The sequence below is a fragment of the Pseudorca crassidens genome, chromosome 6 (assembly GCF_039906515.1).
Source record: "Pseudorca crassidens isolate mPseCra1 chromosome 6, mPseCra1.hap1, whole genome shotgun sequence".
NCBI classification, from domain to species: domain Eukaryota; kingdom Metazoa; phylum Chordata; class Mammalia; order Artiodactyla; family Delphinidae; genus Pseudorca; species Pseudorca crassidens.
The window spans coordinates 113,743,043-113,758,557 of NC_090301.1; the positions used below are offsets into that span (position 1 = coordinate 113,743,043).

General features: G+C 37.3%; 1 long non-coding RNA gene across 1 annotated transcript in view; it reads right to left on the reverse strand.

Moving 5' to 3' along the window:
- LOC137226711 (uncharacterized) overlaps positions 1-13,794 on the reverse strand; it is a 28,668-nt gene extending 14,874 nt beyond the window's left edge. The window contains exons 1-2 of the long non-coding RNA XR_010944487.1: positions 12,429-13,794; positions 6,498-6,620 (exon numbers count right to left, since the gene is read on the reverse strand). This is a non-coding gene — a long non-coding RNA (uncharacterized lncRNA). The remainder of the gene's footprint in view (positions 1-6,497; positions 6,621-12,428) is intronic.
- Positions 13,795-15,515: the final 1,721 nt, after the last annotated feature.

Genomic DNA, 15,515 nt, shown 5'->3' on the forward strand with positions numbered 1-15,515 from the left:
CAACGCAGCCAAAAATAAATAAATAAATGTATTTAAAAAAAAAAAAAGCAAGAGTTTACAGGGGGGATCCTTGATCAGATAAGTTTGAAGAAGACTGCAAATTGGACCCCAACCTTTCTAGGAAGTCATTATTTACAAAGGATATTAAATCTTTCACGTGATCCTGCAGTGAAAGCAGGAACATGTAAGCATGTTTCCCAATTTATTCAACCATGGAATCAGCTTTTGGTTTTATGTTTTGTTTTGTTTCGGAACGCCCATTGAGTTAATCTCATGGGACACTGGTATTCAGCAGGACTTGAATTAAGAAATAGTTTCATGCAGGTATGCTTAAGTAATCCATCTAAAATAAGTGTCAGGAAAGAAAAAGATCTGAGTTGAAAATTCAGGTTTACACAAGTACATCCAAGATTGAGTGGTTTCTCAACACTGTCCAAGAAAATAGGGTTAATAGTCCTGAATTACCACCCAAAAGAAAAGGTCGCATAGTTATGTCCTTAATTTGATGGTTGAAATACTTCAATGCATTCTTGGTTGAACTTCTGGGATTATTTTTTCAGATTGGGTTTAGTGCAGCTCAGACGAATGCTGATGGTCAAGGCCAGGCTTCTTTTTCTCTCCATTATATTTATAGAAGTTTCATAATTGATGTTCTTTAAAGCACCTGATCACATTCTCCACACTGCTCACCAAATAAATCACTTGTAAGGCTCTTTGCCTACATAGGCTCATGGAGTATATCATTCTGCATTAGGCTTAACTATTTGCATTCTTTTGGGGTATATACCAGAAATGTTTCCTGAAGCAGGAAGTGATAACTGCTCTCTCATTAAAGCAATTTTTAAATGCACCCACCAAAGTCATATTTTTTTAAAGGACTCGTCATCTTGATTAGGGTCCAGGTCATTCTGGAATAGTACAGACACTTAGAGATGATGTAGTAGTTGATCATTTAACTAAAGCATGATTACCTGCTATTTTTTGGTTTGAAGGTATAGTTACTTACCTGTTAAGGTTTTTTCTTAATCTTTATGAAAGCAGTACCTGTTGTATATTTTATATTCCCTTAGCTCTTGGGGTGATTTGGGTCTATGTGGCTAGATTTGATTCCAGATGTTTCTCCTCAATGCCAATTTAAAACTAAATGTGTGTGGCAAGATTCAAGTGGAGATGCTCAAACAAGAGGAAGGTGTGAGCAGCCCAAAGGCCCCTTAAGAATGTCACATGGAGGACATCACCGAGAAGGCTAGATAAGAGGCTCCTGACTTCCCCTCCACAGAAGTGCACCACAACAGAGTAGCACCCGCTCACTGCAACTAGAGAAAGCCTGCACACAGCAATAAAGACCCAACGCAGCAAAAAACAAAACAAAAAAACCAACAAAGAAAACAGGCCATTCTATATAGATGCACAAGCACTACCAGTGACTTTCCCCTTTGGCTTGGCACAGAGTAAGCAAAAACACCCAGCTCTTGGTTTCTCCCCGATAGGGGCTAGACCACATAGCTAACGTCCTGACTTTCCCAGCTGCTGCCTGAAGGTCAGGCTTCCAGTTAGCCTGCATCAGGGAGCTGAAGAACCTCCATAAGACTATCATTGGATTTTTCAGCAGAAACCTTGTAGACCAGAAGAGAGTCGGATGACATAGTTAAGATGCTAAAAGAAAAAAACTGCCAACCAAGAATATTCTAGCCAACTTATCCTTCAGAATTAAAGAAGAGATAAAGATTTCCCAGACAAACACAAGCTGAAGGAGTCCATTACCACTAGAATGGCCTTATAAGAAATGTTTAAGGGAGTTCTTCAAGCTGAAACAAAAGGATGCTAATTAGTAACATGAAAATATATGAAAGCATAAAACTCACTGGTAGAGGTAAATGTCTACGTGAATTCAGAATACTCTCATGTTGCAATGAGGATGCATAAATCACTTATAACTCTAGTATAAAGGATAAGAGAAAAAAGCATTAAAAATAACTACAGCTATAATAATTTGTTAATAGATACATAATTTAAAGAGATGCAATTTGTAACATCAAAAACATAAAATGTGGGAGGGAGAGTAAGCATATGTAGAGCCTTTGTATGCATATGAAGTTGTTATGATAACCACAAAGTGAAAACCTACAGTAGATACAAAAGAAGATAAGAAGAAAGGAAGCAAAGCATACAATTACAGAAAATCATCAAATCATGAAATAAGAGAGCAAGAAAGGAACAAAGGAACTACAAAAAAAGCCAGAAAACAATTAACAACATAGCAATAGTAAGTCGATACATATCAAAAAGTAAATGTAAGTAAACTAAATTCTCCAGTCAAAAGATATAGAGTGGGTGAATGGATTTTAAAATTATAATAATGATAAGACCCACATAAATGCTGAAAAGAGACTCACTTCAGTTTTAAAGATACACATAGACTGAAAGTGAATGGATGGGAAAAAAGCTATTCCATGCAGATGGGAACCAAAAGAGAGCAGGGTAGCTATATTTACATCAGACAAAATAGACTTTAAGTGAAAAGCTGTAAAAAGAGGCAAAGAAGGTCATTATATAATGATTAGGTGACCAATTCATCAAGAAGGATATAACAATTATAAATATTAATGTGCCCAACATCCAATTGAATAGATAACAACACAGTAGTTGCAGGGGACTTCAATATCCCCCTTTTGACAATGGAGAGATCATTCAAACAGAAAGTCAGTAACCAAACTGGACTTGAACTACATGTTAAAGATGAACATAACAGACATATACAGAACATTTCATCCAAAAGCAGAAGAATACATACTCTTCTCAAGCACACACAGAATATTCTCCAGGATTGGTCGTATGTTAGGCCATAAAACAAGTGTTAACAAATTTAAGTACACTGAAATTTTAGCAAGCATCTTTTGTGACCACAGTGGTTTAAAACTAGAAATCAATGACAAGAGGAAAATTGAAAAATTCACAAATATGTGAAGATTAAGAAACATGCTCCTGAATGGATCAAGGAAGAAATCAAAAGGGCAATCAAAAAATATCTTTAAACAAAAACACAACATACCAAAACTTATGGGATGCAAAAGCAGTTCTAAACATGAATTTTATAGCATTAAATGCCTACATTAAGAAAAAAGAAAGATCTTAAATAAACAAGTTAATTTTACACCTGAAGGAAACTAAATAAAGAACAAACTAAACCCAAAGTTAGTAGAAGGAAGGAAATAACAAAGTTCAGAGCCAAAATAAATAGATTAGAAACATAACAGAAAAGATCAATGAAACTAAGACAAACAAAATTGACAAACCTTTAGCCGGACTAAAAAAAAAGAGAGAAGACTCAAATGATTAAAATCAGAAACAAGAGGAGACATTACAACTGATACCACAGAACTACTAAGGATCAAAAGAGACTTCTACGAACAATTACTTGCCAACAAACTGGACAGTCTAGAAGAAATGGATCCATTCCTACTAAGACTGATTCATGAAGAAACAGAAAATCTGAACAGACCAATTACTAATAAGAAGACTGAATCAGTAATCAAAACCTCCCAATAAAGAAAAGTGCAGGACCAGAAGGCTTTGCTGGTGAATTCTGCCAAAGAGTTAAAAAGAAATAATACTTATCCTTCTCAAACTCTTCCAAAAGATAGAAGAGAAGGGAACACTTCTAAACTCATTTTAAGAGGCCAGCATTACCCTGACACCAAAGCCAGAAAAGGCCACTACAAGAAAATTTCCTTGGCCAATATCTTTGATAAACAAAGATGCAAAAATCCTCAACAAAATATTAGCAAACTAAATTCAACAGCACATTAAAAGAATCAAACACCACGATCAAGTGGGATTTATCTCTGAGATGCAAGGATGGTACAACATATGCCAATCAATAAATATGATACACCACATTAACAGAATGAAGGATAAAAATTATATGATTGTCTAAATAGATGCAGAAAAAGCATTTGACAAAATCCAACACCCATTCATGATTAAAAACTCTCAACAAATTAGGTATAGAAGGAATGTACCCCACATGACAACCCCACAGCTAACTCCATACTCAACAATGAAAAGCTAAAGGCTTTTCTTCTAAGATCAGGAACAAGACAAGGATGCCTACTCTTAGCACTTCTATTTAACATAGTCCCAGAAGTCCTAGTCAGATAAATCAAGGAAGAAAAAGAAATAAAATGACATACAAATCAGAAAGGAAGAAGTAAAACTGTCTATGTTTGTAGACGACATGATCTCATATATATATAAAAAAAAACCTAAAGATTCCATCAAAAAACTGTTAGAACTGATAAATGCATTCAGTAAAGTCGCTGAGTACAAAAATTAATACATAAAAATCAATATATAAAAATCAGTTGTATTTCTACTCAGTAACAATGAACAATCAGAGAGAGAAACTAAGGAAAAAAATCCCATTTACAATAACATCAAATATGGTAAAAATACTTAGGAATAAATTTAACCAAGGAGGTGAATGATCTATATGCTGAAAACTATAAAAGACTGATGAAAGAAATTGAAGATACAAATAATTGAAAAGATAGTCCATATTCATGGATTGGAAAAATTAATTGTCCATACTTATCCATCTATGGGTGCAATGCAATCTCTACCAAAATTCCAATGTCATTTTTCAAGAAACAGAAAAATCAATGCTAAATTCATCTGGAACCACAAAAGACCCTGAATAGCTAAAGCAATCTTGAGCAAAAAGATCAAAGCTGGAGGCATCATATTTCTTGATTTCAAACTATATTACAAAGCAACAGTAATCAAAACAGTATGTCATTGGCATAAAAACAGCCACATAGATCAATGAAACAGAATAGAGTGCCCAGAAGAGAAACAAACCCATACACATCTAGTCAATTAATTTTTTTTTTTTTTTTTTTGCGGTACGCGGGCCTCTCACTGTTGTGGCCTCTCCCATTGCGGAGCACAGGTTCTGGACGCGCAGGCTCAGCGGCCATGGCTCACGGGCCCAGCCGCTCCGCAGCATGTGGGATCTTCCCGGACCAGGGCATGAACCTGTGTCCCCTGCATTGGCAGGTGGACTCTCAACCACTGCGCCACCAGGGAAGCCCTAGTCAATTAATTTTTGACAAAGGCACCAAGAATACAAAATGAGGAAAGGATAGTTTCTTCAATAAATGGTGTTGGGGAAATTGGATATCCATATGCAAAAGAATGAAATTTTTGGATTTGACACCAAAAGCAAAAGCAACAAAAGCAAAAATAAACAACTGGGACCAAATCAAACTAAAAGGTCTTGCACAGCAAAGGAAAACATCAACAAAATGTAAAGGTAACTTATAGAATGGGAGAAAATATTTGCAAACCACATATCAATAAGGAGTTAATATCCAAAATATATAAGGAACTCATACAACTCAATAGCAAAAGAAACCAAATAATCTAATTTAAAAATGGGCAAAGGACCTGAATAGACATTTCTCCAAAGAAGACATACAAGTGTCCAATTGGTATATGAAAAGAAATTCAGCATCCCTAATCATCAGGGAAATACAGATCGAAACTGCAATATCACCTCACAGCCTGATGACTTTATAAAAAAGACAAGTGATAACAAAAGCTGGTAAATATGTGGAAAAAAGGAAACCCTTGTACACTGTTAGCAGGAATGTAAAATGGTATAGCAGCCACTATGGAAAATAGTAAACAGGTTCCCCAATAAATTAAAAAACAAAGCTACCATATAGTCCAACAATCCCACTTCCGGCTATATATCCTAAGAAAACAAAATCACTATCTCAAATCGATATCTGTACTCCCATGTTCATTGCAGCATTATTCACAATAGCCAAGGTAAACCTAAAAGTCTGTTGACATACAAATGGATAAAGAAGATCATATATATATATGATATACATAATATATATAATATACATTTATAATATATAATATTATTCAGACTTTAAGAAGAAGGAAATCCTGCCCTTTGCAACATGGATGAACTTGGAAGGCATTATGCTAAGTGAAATAAGACGTACTGCATGGTACCACTTACATGTGGAATCTAAAAAGGAAAAAGTCAAGCTTCTAGAAACAGAGAGTAGAACCGAAGTTGCCATGGGCTGGGGGTTGGGGGAGATGAGGAGTGGTTGGTAAAAGGGCACAAACTTTCAGGTATAAAGTGAGCAAAGTTCTAAGGAAATAATGTATAGCATGGTGACTATAGTTGAAATTTGCTGAGAGTAGATCTTAAGCTTTTTGACCAAAAAAAAAGTAAGTATGTGAGGTGATGGATGTGTTAATTAAATTTATAGTGGAAATCCTTTCATAATGTATACGTGTATCAAATCATCATATTACATATTACAACTTATTTTGTCAATTATACCTCAATAAACCTGAAAAATAAAAATTTGCTTGTTAATTTGTTTCTTGATAATAATAACTGGTTTATGGCCCCAGGAAGGAAAATTTGGGCCAACAGAGCAAACCGGATAATCTGGCTCTTCACTTACCTCTGTGAAGTATCCTAGCATTCTACTCCAGGAGTAAAATTGATTCAAGGTAGGAGTTAACATTCTGATCAAAAGACCCAAGATTGTTGGCTCATATGGCTTCCTTTATGCAAGCACACAGGTCTAGAGTAAAAAGCACTAGATTGGGAATCAAAGAATGTGAAATTTGTCAGCAGCCTAGTTGTCAGGAAACTTGGAGTACGTTAGGGTGGCCATATAATTGAATGAATATAAATTACATTCTTTATTGGAGCACTATTAATGATTATACCAGGACAACAAGATGTAAACTGGGACTGTCCTCCACAAACTGGGACACATGGCCATCCTAATTCTGTCACTAGAAACTCTCTAGAGACCCTTCCAACTTTAAAATGATGAACCTATGATTAATGAACCAGTTTAAAATTTTATCTCTAATGGTTAGAATTGACAAATGCTTAATGACTTTTCAAAATAATTAAGATGAAGAGTTTTAAATAATTAGAGCAAAGTTTTGAGAACACTATCTCCTTAAGATTCTATTTTCAGTCTTTCATGAGTCTTCCAAGATATTAAGAAACTATTGTTCTTAGTTCCTCTTTTTCAACACTTCCGTGAATACACTATCCTGAATGCTTTAGCTCTCATCCTCTCAGTCACTAAAAAATATTTTTCATGTTCTATTTTTATGTTTGGCTTTAAAGCAGCCACATTTTTGAGGAGCAGAGGAAAAGGGAAAGGATGGCGGTGGGAAGTAGAGGAGGAGGGCTGGGAAGGATAACAGAAGTCCAGGGCAGGCATTTCCCCCCAAATCCTCTTTCTGGAGTGGACCTGAGATGGACAAAACCAATCCTGGCTTCAGAGTATTTTTCTTTTTTTCTTGTTTTTTTGGCGGTACGCGGGCCTCTCCCTGTTGTGGCCTCTCCCGTTACGGAGCACAGGCTCCGGACGCGCAGGCTCAGCGGCCATGGCTCACGGGCCTAGCCGCTCCGCGGCATGTGGGATCTTCCCGGACCGGGGCACGAACCCATTTCTCCTGCATCGGTAGGCGGACTCGCAACCACTGCGCCACCAGGGAAGCCCAAACATGAAACCAACTTTCTTTTTTTCATGTTAACACTTTTTTTTTTTTTTTTTTTTTTTTTGCGGTACTTGGGACTCTCACTGTCGCTGCCTCTCCCTTAGCAGACACAGGCTCCGGACGCGCAGGCCCAGCGGCCATGGCTCACGGGCCCACCCGCTCCGCGGCATGTGGGATCTTCCCGGACTGGGGCACGAACCCGTGTCCCCCGCACCGGCAGGCGGACCCTCAACCACTGCCCCACCAGGGAAGCCCCAGAGTATTTCTTGTACTGTGACATCTTCACGTACTGTGATTCTGCTGTTTAAAGATAACGTGTTTTCCACACAATCGGGCCTCCAAACGCAAGCCAGTGCCTATGCCAGCTCTGGGCCTGCTTGACCTCTGCTCGCTAGCTCGGAAAAGTTGACATCCGGAGGCTCCAAGTCCCGAGCTCCCGGTTACGCCCTGCAATGGGAGTCAACGGCAGGAAGAAAAGGAAAAGCAGGGCCCTTCGTTGTCGTCCTCGTCTCCGGCTGCATCGTGTGCATGGCGCTGCTCTTCTCGTTGTTCTACAGGAAGATCTGCTTTATCAAATACCTGAGATACATCTTGGAGACTCAGGCATGAAAGAATGAGTGCAAATGTTTGAATAAAAGGAAACTTTAGAAATCAAATACTTGTTGGGACTTCTCTGGCGGTCCAGTGGTTAAGACTCAGCACTTCCATCACAGGGGGCGTGGGTCTGACCCCTGGTCAGGGAACTAAGATCCCGCATGCTGCGCAGTGTGGCCGGAAAAAAAAGAACCACCAAATACTTGTTTGCACAAGGACAGATCTGAATTTTTCATGTATTTTTACTGAAATAGAAGTACATACTATAAGTAGAATATACATATGGTTTTACACAAATGCATTAAAATAAACCATACATACTTTACATTAGGTTATTCATAGTCTATAAAATAATCTTTCCTAAATCATATAGTATAAAAATAAGCAGTTTCCCTGGCTTCCCTGGTGGTGCAGTGGTTGAGAGTCCGCCTGCCGATGCAGGGGACACGGGTTCGTGCCCCAGTCTGGGAGGATCCCACATGCCACGGAGCACGTAGGCCCGTGAGCCATGGCCGCTGTGCCTGCGCGTCTGGAGCCTGTGCTCCGCAACGGGAGAGGCCACAACAGTGAGAGGCCCGCATACAGCAAAAAAAAAAAAAAAAAAAAAAAAAAAAAAGCAGTTTCAAATTGCCTCCAAAACTGGGATAGTTCTGGCCCCAAATTAGAATAGAATTTGTACCATAAGTAGTAATTAGAATTAATTTTATAATTGTGTTTAAAATTTAAATATGCCAGGTTCTGAAAATCAGAAAATATTCATTTTATTAAACAGATGGAAGAATAAAATTATCAAGTTTAAAAACAAATCTGAGGTAAATATCTGCATTAAATTACACTTAGGCAAATCTATCTCAGATTGTTTCCTTAATTTGTTTATTTATTTAACATTTCATCTTTCTAAAGTACTCTTTCATCACCTCTGGCCTTCTGGGTCTAGTAATTAAGGTGACTTTTATATAAAATGATCTCTACTACAGGGATGGGAGTATTTGCACTTAGCTACTGATTACTCAATATAGACCCATCAGATAAAATTAAAATGTTGCAACTTGATCAAAATGATGCACTCTTGTCTTATGTTAAAATACAAATCACAGTATGTTGACACTTGATAATCTCAGCTTTAATTTACTAGCCAAAGGGGATTAAGAATATACTATAAAATTTTAGTACAGTTGACCCTTGAACAGCTGTTCAGATTGAACTGCACAGGTCCACTAATATGCAGATATTGTTCAAAAGTAAATATTACAGGACTATAAAGGTCTGTGGTTGAATATACGGATATGGAGGAACCATGGGAGATGGAGGGTCGACTATAAATTATCCTCAGATTAACCCCCGTGTTGTTCAAGGGTCAACCATATAGAAAATATCTTGGATGCAAAACCAACCTTCCCAAGAATTTACCAGTATGACTATAAAGAAAGGCAAAATAAATATATATGCCTGGTTCCACAAAAATATTGCTGCCTAACCTCTAACATGAATCTGAATATTAAGACCCACTTCAGATTATACTAGTTGAACTTTACCCTACATTGTATCCTGGCATTGACTTTTTTTTTTTTTTGGCCACTATCAGGTATTTCATGTTCTACTAACAAAGGGAATTAGCATTTTCAATGTCCTGTCTGCATTCTTTCTAGCCTCCTTCTGCTCAGGTTTTTACAAATAGGTATTTCAAATGCAGTCAGAGCCTCCAGCGTGTGGGAAAAGCTCTCCCACCCATGTTTCCAGTGCACATCCTGCAGGCCCCCGGCAGAGAGTAGTTTAAGGAGATCATCCTGGATGGCTGCAAATGCTTTATTCAAGTTCCACATATGTCGCCAAACCCCAATCACTTAGCTGCATGCGCTTTTTGTTGTACATACTCATCCCCAAATTTACTGTATAGATTTATTTTTTTAAATATCTTTATTGGAGTATAATTGCTTTACAATGGTGTGTTAGTTTCTGCTGTATAACAAAGTGAATCAGCTATATGTATATATATATCCCCATATCCCCTCCCTCTTGTGTCTCCCTCCCACCCTCCCTATCACACCCCTCTAGGTGGTCACAAAGCACCAAGCTGATCTCCCTGTGCTATGCGGCTGCTTCCCACTATAATCTATTTTACATTTGGGAGTGTATATATGTATATATGTCCATGCCACTCTCTCACTTTGTCCCACCTTCCCCCTCCCCACCAGCATCCTCAAGTCTCTGTTCTCTATGTCTGCGTCTTGATTCCTGCCCTGCCACTAGGTTCTTCAGTACCGTTTTCTTAGATTCCATATATGTACGTTAGCATATATACTGTATAGATTTAGATGGCGGGGTAAAGAAAAAGGACCCTGGTTGTGATTATTTTCTTTAACAAGATGAAGTTAAAAAAATCTAATAGTATTTTAGCCCAGTACTTTTAGCATCCCCAATTTTTTAGATTATAAATTCACAAGAGTAAATACACTAGTGACTATTTTTAAATAAAACACTGAATAACTTCATGCTATAAAAATTATATGCTCACAGGCTTCCCTGATGGCACAGTGGTTAAGAATCCGCCTGCCAGTGCAGGGGACACGGGTTCGAGCCCTGGTCTGGGAAGATCCCACATGACATGGAGCAACTAAGCCCGTGCGCCACAACTACTGAGCCTGCGCTCTAGAACCTGCGAGCCACAACTACTGAGCCCGTGTGCCACAACTACTGAAGCCCATGTGCCTAGAGCCCATGCTCTGCAACGAGAAGCCACCACAACGAGAAGCCCGTGCACCACAACGAAGAGTAGCCCCCGCTCGCCGCAACTAGAGAAAGCCCGCACGCAGCAACGAAGACCCAACGCAGCCAATAAATAAATAAATAAATAAAATTTAAAAAAATTATATGCTCACAGTTTTAGCTTGGATTTGTTTTGCAGCTTATTTAATGCTGTCTGAAAATCACGCAGGTAATGAAAACTACACATTTGAGCATGCATTATAGGAGGCAACATAGTGGAGACTCTAATAAGGCCAGTCGTTGAGAAAAGCATGCCGATTTATCTGATACACTCAGCCTCCAGAAACCGTCATGAATTCAAATATAATTTCTTCAATGCTGCTTTCAAATCTCACTGAAAACTTCTTTACAGAGTCTGGATGCTAAGCTGTAATGAAAGCAGAAGCGAAACTATGGTCTATGCAATCTCACTGTTACCACCACACCACTCTCTGTAAAGCACCAAACACACATACAGTGTTTGGCATTGTCTCTTGAACTAGAGAACTTTTAGAATCACAGAATTTGAGAGGTGACAGGAACTTAGAAGGCGTTAAGTTTAGTTCCTCCCTTTCCATTTGAGAATAGGAAGGGGAGGATGGAACAAGGGAATCAGCATTTATCAAGGCCCCCAGGCATGTAGGACTGGGCACTTCCAACTTTACTACCTCAATTCTCACAGTCCCAGGTAGGTAGCATTAACCTCCATTTTACAGCTAAGGAAATGTAGGCCTACCTGGATTAAATACCTGCCCCCCCTCCTGCCCCCCAGTAAATCCACTAATGGAGAACAGGGGAATTCCAACTTCGAAGTCACTGCTCTTCCTGAGGGTAATGATTCACAAAGCGCAGTCCTAGGACCAGCAGCAGGGGCATTACCTGGAAACTTGTTAGGAATGCAGATTCACAGGCGTTGCCCAGCCCTTCTGAATGAGAAACTCTGGGGTGGGCCCAGCAAGCCCTCCAAATGATGCTGGTGGGCCCTCAAGTTTGAGAGCCACTGCTCTTTAGCATGTTGCCTCTTGGAAGCCTTACCTGGAGCGTACGTATTAAAATACATATAATTCTACACTGAGCTACTGCAGAGGTCAGAAGAACTTAGTGTATTACCCCTTATCCCTGAATATTATGACAGGGATGGCCTTCAACAAAATTTTGCTTTTGATGTTACGGTCTAACTGCTTGACATTGAATTTTTTCATAAGAAAAAAAAAAGTGAGAGCTATTCTGAATAAACAAATATTGCCAGTAAGATTCTGAAGAACTGTTTTCATCTTATGTCCCAAATAAATAAGACTTGAAACAAAAATCTTCTGCCTGCCTTATAGAGATCCACTGAAATTGACAAATACCCTTGCCTGACTGACTTTAGTATTACTTGCCATAATTAAAACTAGGTATAGGAAAACTAAGTAGGGATATACTGAATGTTCAGCATACAAGGATCTAAGTTAAAGTTAATAAAAGTAGCTCTTAAGAAAGAAACCACATGCAAAATTAAATTAAAAACTAAGAATTTAATGAAGTACCTTGTTAAAAGTTTCCATTTGGAAGGTTTTCTTTTCCAACTTTAAAATATCAAGAAGGAAATGCTGTCTTCATCTGAGTGCTTCTCCACTCCAAACCCCCAAATGAAAAATAAAATAATTCATGTTACCAAAAATTCAAAATGTTCTCATTGGATATTTTGCCATTTCACTTTAGCATTTCGGCAAGTATGCCTAACCGGAGAATACCAATTCCTTTTCATATGTAATTTTTCCTTAAATTTTTGTCAATGATTTCATTAGTTGCCATTCTAGTATGTATAGTTATCATATAGGAAGTTTTATAGGAAAGTCTTGTTTTTTAAATGCAATGACATTAAAAATGATGCTTAGTTCCTAAGATATATAAAACACAATTTTTTTTAGAAAATCAAAAAATCAGAATGAAAATAAGGTAATCATTATAATAAGAGTTAAAGTTAAAATAAAGATTTCAATTATCATGTCCTCTTGACGCCTAATGGCAAAACAAAAAAGCTTCATGTTACTATAACAATAAATTCCCAATGGTCATTATTTGCTTTGGATTTATAATGAACTCCTTTTCTGTCTCCAGTTTTTAAAAGGCTCTTAATATTTAAAGGGAGGTTTCCTATGTACATATACAGGACAGACTACGAAATACTGTACTATTAGTTTTTCTACAGATGGATGAGGCTGATAGTATAAAAAAGCAAATGTGGGGCATCTAAAAATTGCAAGTCTATGTAAAAAAATGTACCTAAATTTAGCCAAATGGAATTTTTGGTACATGATGTAATAAAATAGAACCCTACCTTCAAACTCTATAGACTGAGAATCTCATATATGCCCTGTCACCATCGAAGAAACAAAATCAGCACACAATTATGTTAGCTGTATAAGTTAAATTTGCAGATGTCAGAGGTAACAGTCATCTCTTAATTCTTTGAATTCTTCCTATAATATTATTTAGTAATAGAGAATATTTCAAAAGGAAAGTAGGGAGAAATGAGGCAGGATTCTAACAACTAGAATTGCTTAAAATAAAAATGACATTTCATTTATTTGCTGATATGATTCTGGGAAATATATTTTAAAATTACTTCCTACTTTATCTTTCTTTAGAGATATTTTGTTTCTTCAACCAGCACACTGAGGATTAGTGCTACAGATCTTACCAAACTGCCTTATGAAAACCCTTGGCTTCCAGAGAAGTCACACCTTGCAACCCCAAATTGGTTCTGCATGATTCATTGTGAAGCGGGCATGAGCATTCTTCCAGAAATAAGACTGTATACCTTTGAGAACATTCATTTAACCTTGTGAGCTCACTTCTATAGAAACAATTAATTTTATTCGCTGGCTGCCAGTGGGAAAATCAGTTTAATTTAAGTCAATGTATCAACTTTTTAAAAATCAAAATTTATTTAACGGAATGTCTTACGTATATCTAATGGCTTTTCTGAGCTTCAAAAAGCGTTCATCTAAGCACTTTTAAGGCTGCCTCATTTTTCAGTTTTGTTTTAGTAGAGATTCTGATGTTCATCTAACTGAAAGTGTTTCTGACAAAACAGCAGACTCCCTTTCATCAAGGTCATAATTTGAAACGTTATACAATAATGGAATTTAAATTATGTATGGGAAGAAAAGTAGAAGACTGAAACAAGGTTTTAGAAATCCCTATTTGGGTCTTTAGATTCAGAAAAATATAATCACAGGCCAACACTGTTCCAACAGAGATGAAGGACATTAGCAGTTACTTGAGTGTAACCTCTCCCAACATTTACAAAGGCCTGCAGTGTGGTTGCTGTGACCCTAGGGCCCTGATACTTAGACTTCTAGGTAATCACAGAATGAAAGTAATCTACCGTAACTTAATTTTCTGAGAAGGTGAACCGTTAACTACAAGGTGCAGAAAGGAAGTCTTCAACTGCTCACTTGCCGTGGCTACAGTATTCAAATACCAAAATCATTCAGATAAATATAACCTGGGAGAAAAAACAATATGTAAGTTGGCAAAGCAGCAGTAATCCCTACTTTCAGCTAACCAATGTAATTTTGCTTGCTTCTAAAAAGGTTCTTTGACAAAAAGCATAGCCTAGTGGAAGACCTCCTCAAGATTTATCCAGTATGTTAACAAGGCTGACTACTTCTGGAATCCTGAGTGACAACACATGATCTGTATGACATGTGAACATAGAGCACATGGACAACCAAAAAATTCTAAGTTCAACCTCTTTTCCTACCATATTTACAGAAAAATTTAAAGCTTGAATTTCACTGACACTGTTTCAACTATTTCATCCCGTAAACTGCGGAAAGGTACTGGCGAACTGTCAAAACAGCAAAAACATGAAGTAGAGGGGTATACAGATAGGGAACGTCAACCAAACTTAGTCTTTGAGTAACTGAAATGTACTTCATTAGTTCTTTTCAAGAGAAAATTTCTTCGAAGTCCACATTCTTTACATGCCTTTAACCTGTGCCAAGCTCACAAAATCAGGATTCTTTTCGGTTTAAGATTTATTGGTGGCACCAAATAGGATAACATCTATTTTTAAAATTTAATGTTATCAACAATCTTTTAAATTAATATAATATAAAATTTCAGGACAAGCAGAAAGATGGCTAAACTTCATTTTAGACTTACGGTAACATCGAAGCAATTTTAAGAACGTGAATAAGACGAACTGAAGCTAAATATTGCAAAGGGAATTTTTAAAAAACAGATGTGTTAAGAAATTTTGAAGAGAAAGGAACTAATCTCACAAAACTTGAGAAGGAAATACGTTCTGATTAATCAAAAGCCTGGATGAATCCTGAGACATACATTCATCCTCTGAGGGCTACAGTGAGTAGAGTCCAGGAGCTGCTGCACAATAAGGACATATAAGACCTAAGTTTAAAAGTTAAAATCAGGAGTATTTATATTTAACTTAAACTTGGTAAAGGAAATCTCCAAATGTAATTTTTAAAGTAGAATTTCTTCTTGCCTTCCTTCTTTGGTTTTTAACCATAAAAATTTATTTAGGAAAACTAAAATTATTTAAAGAAGAGGCATCCAGTTCTAGGATAATTTGGCACATTTATATGTGAAAAAATCAGAAA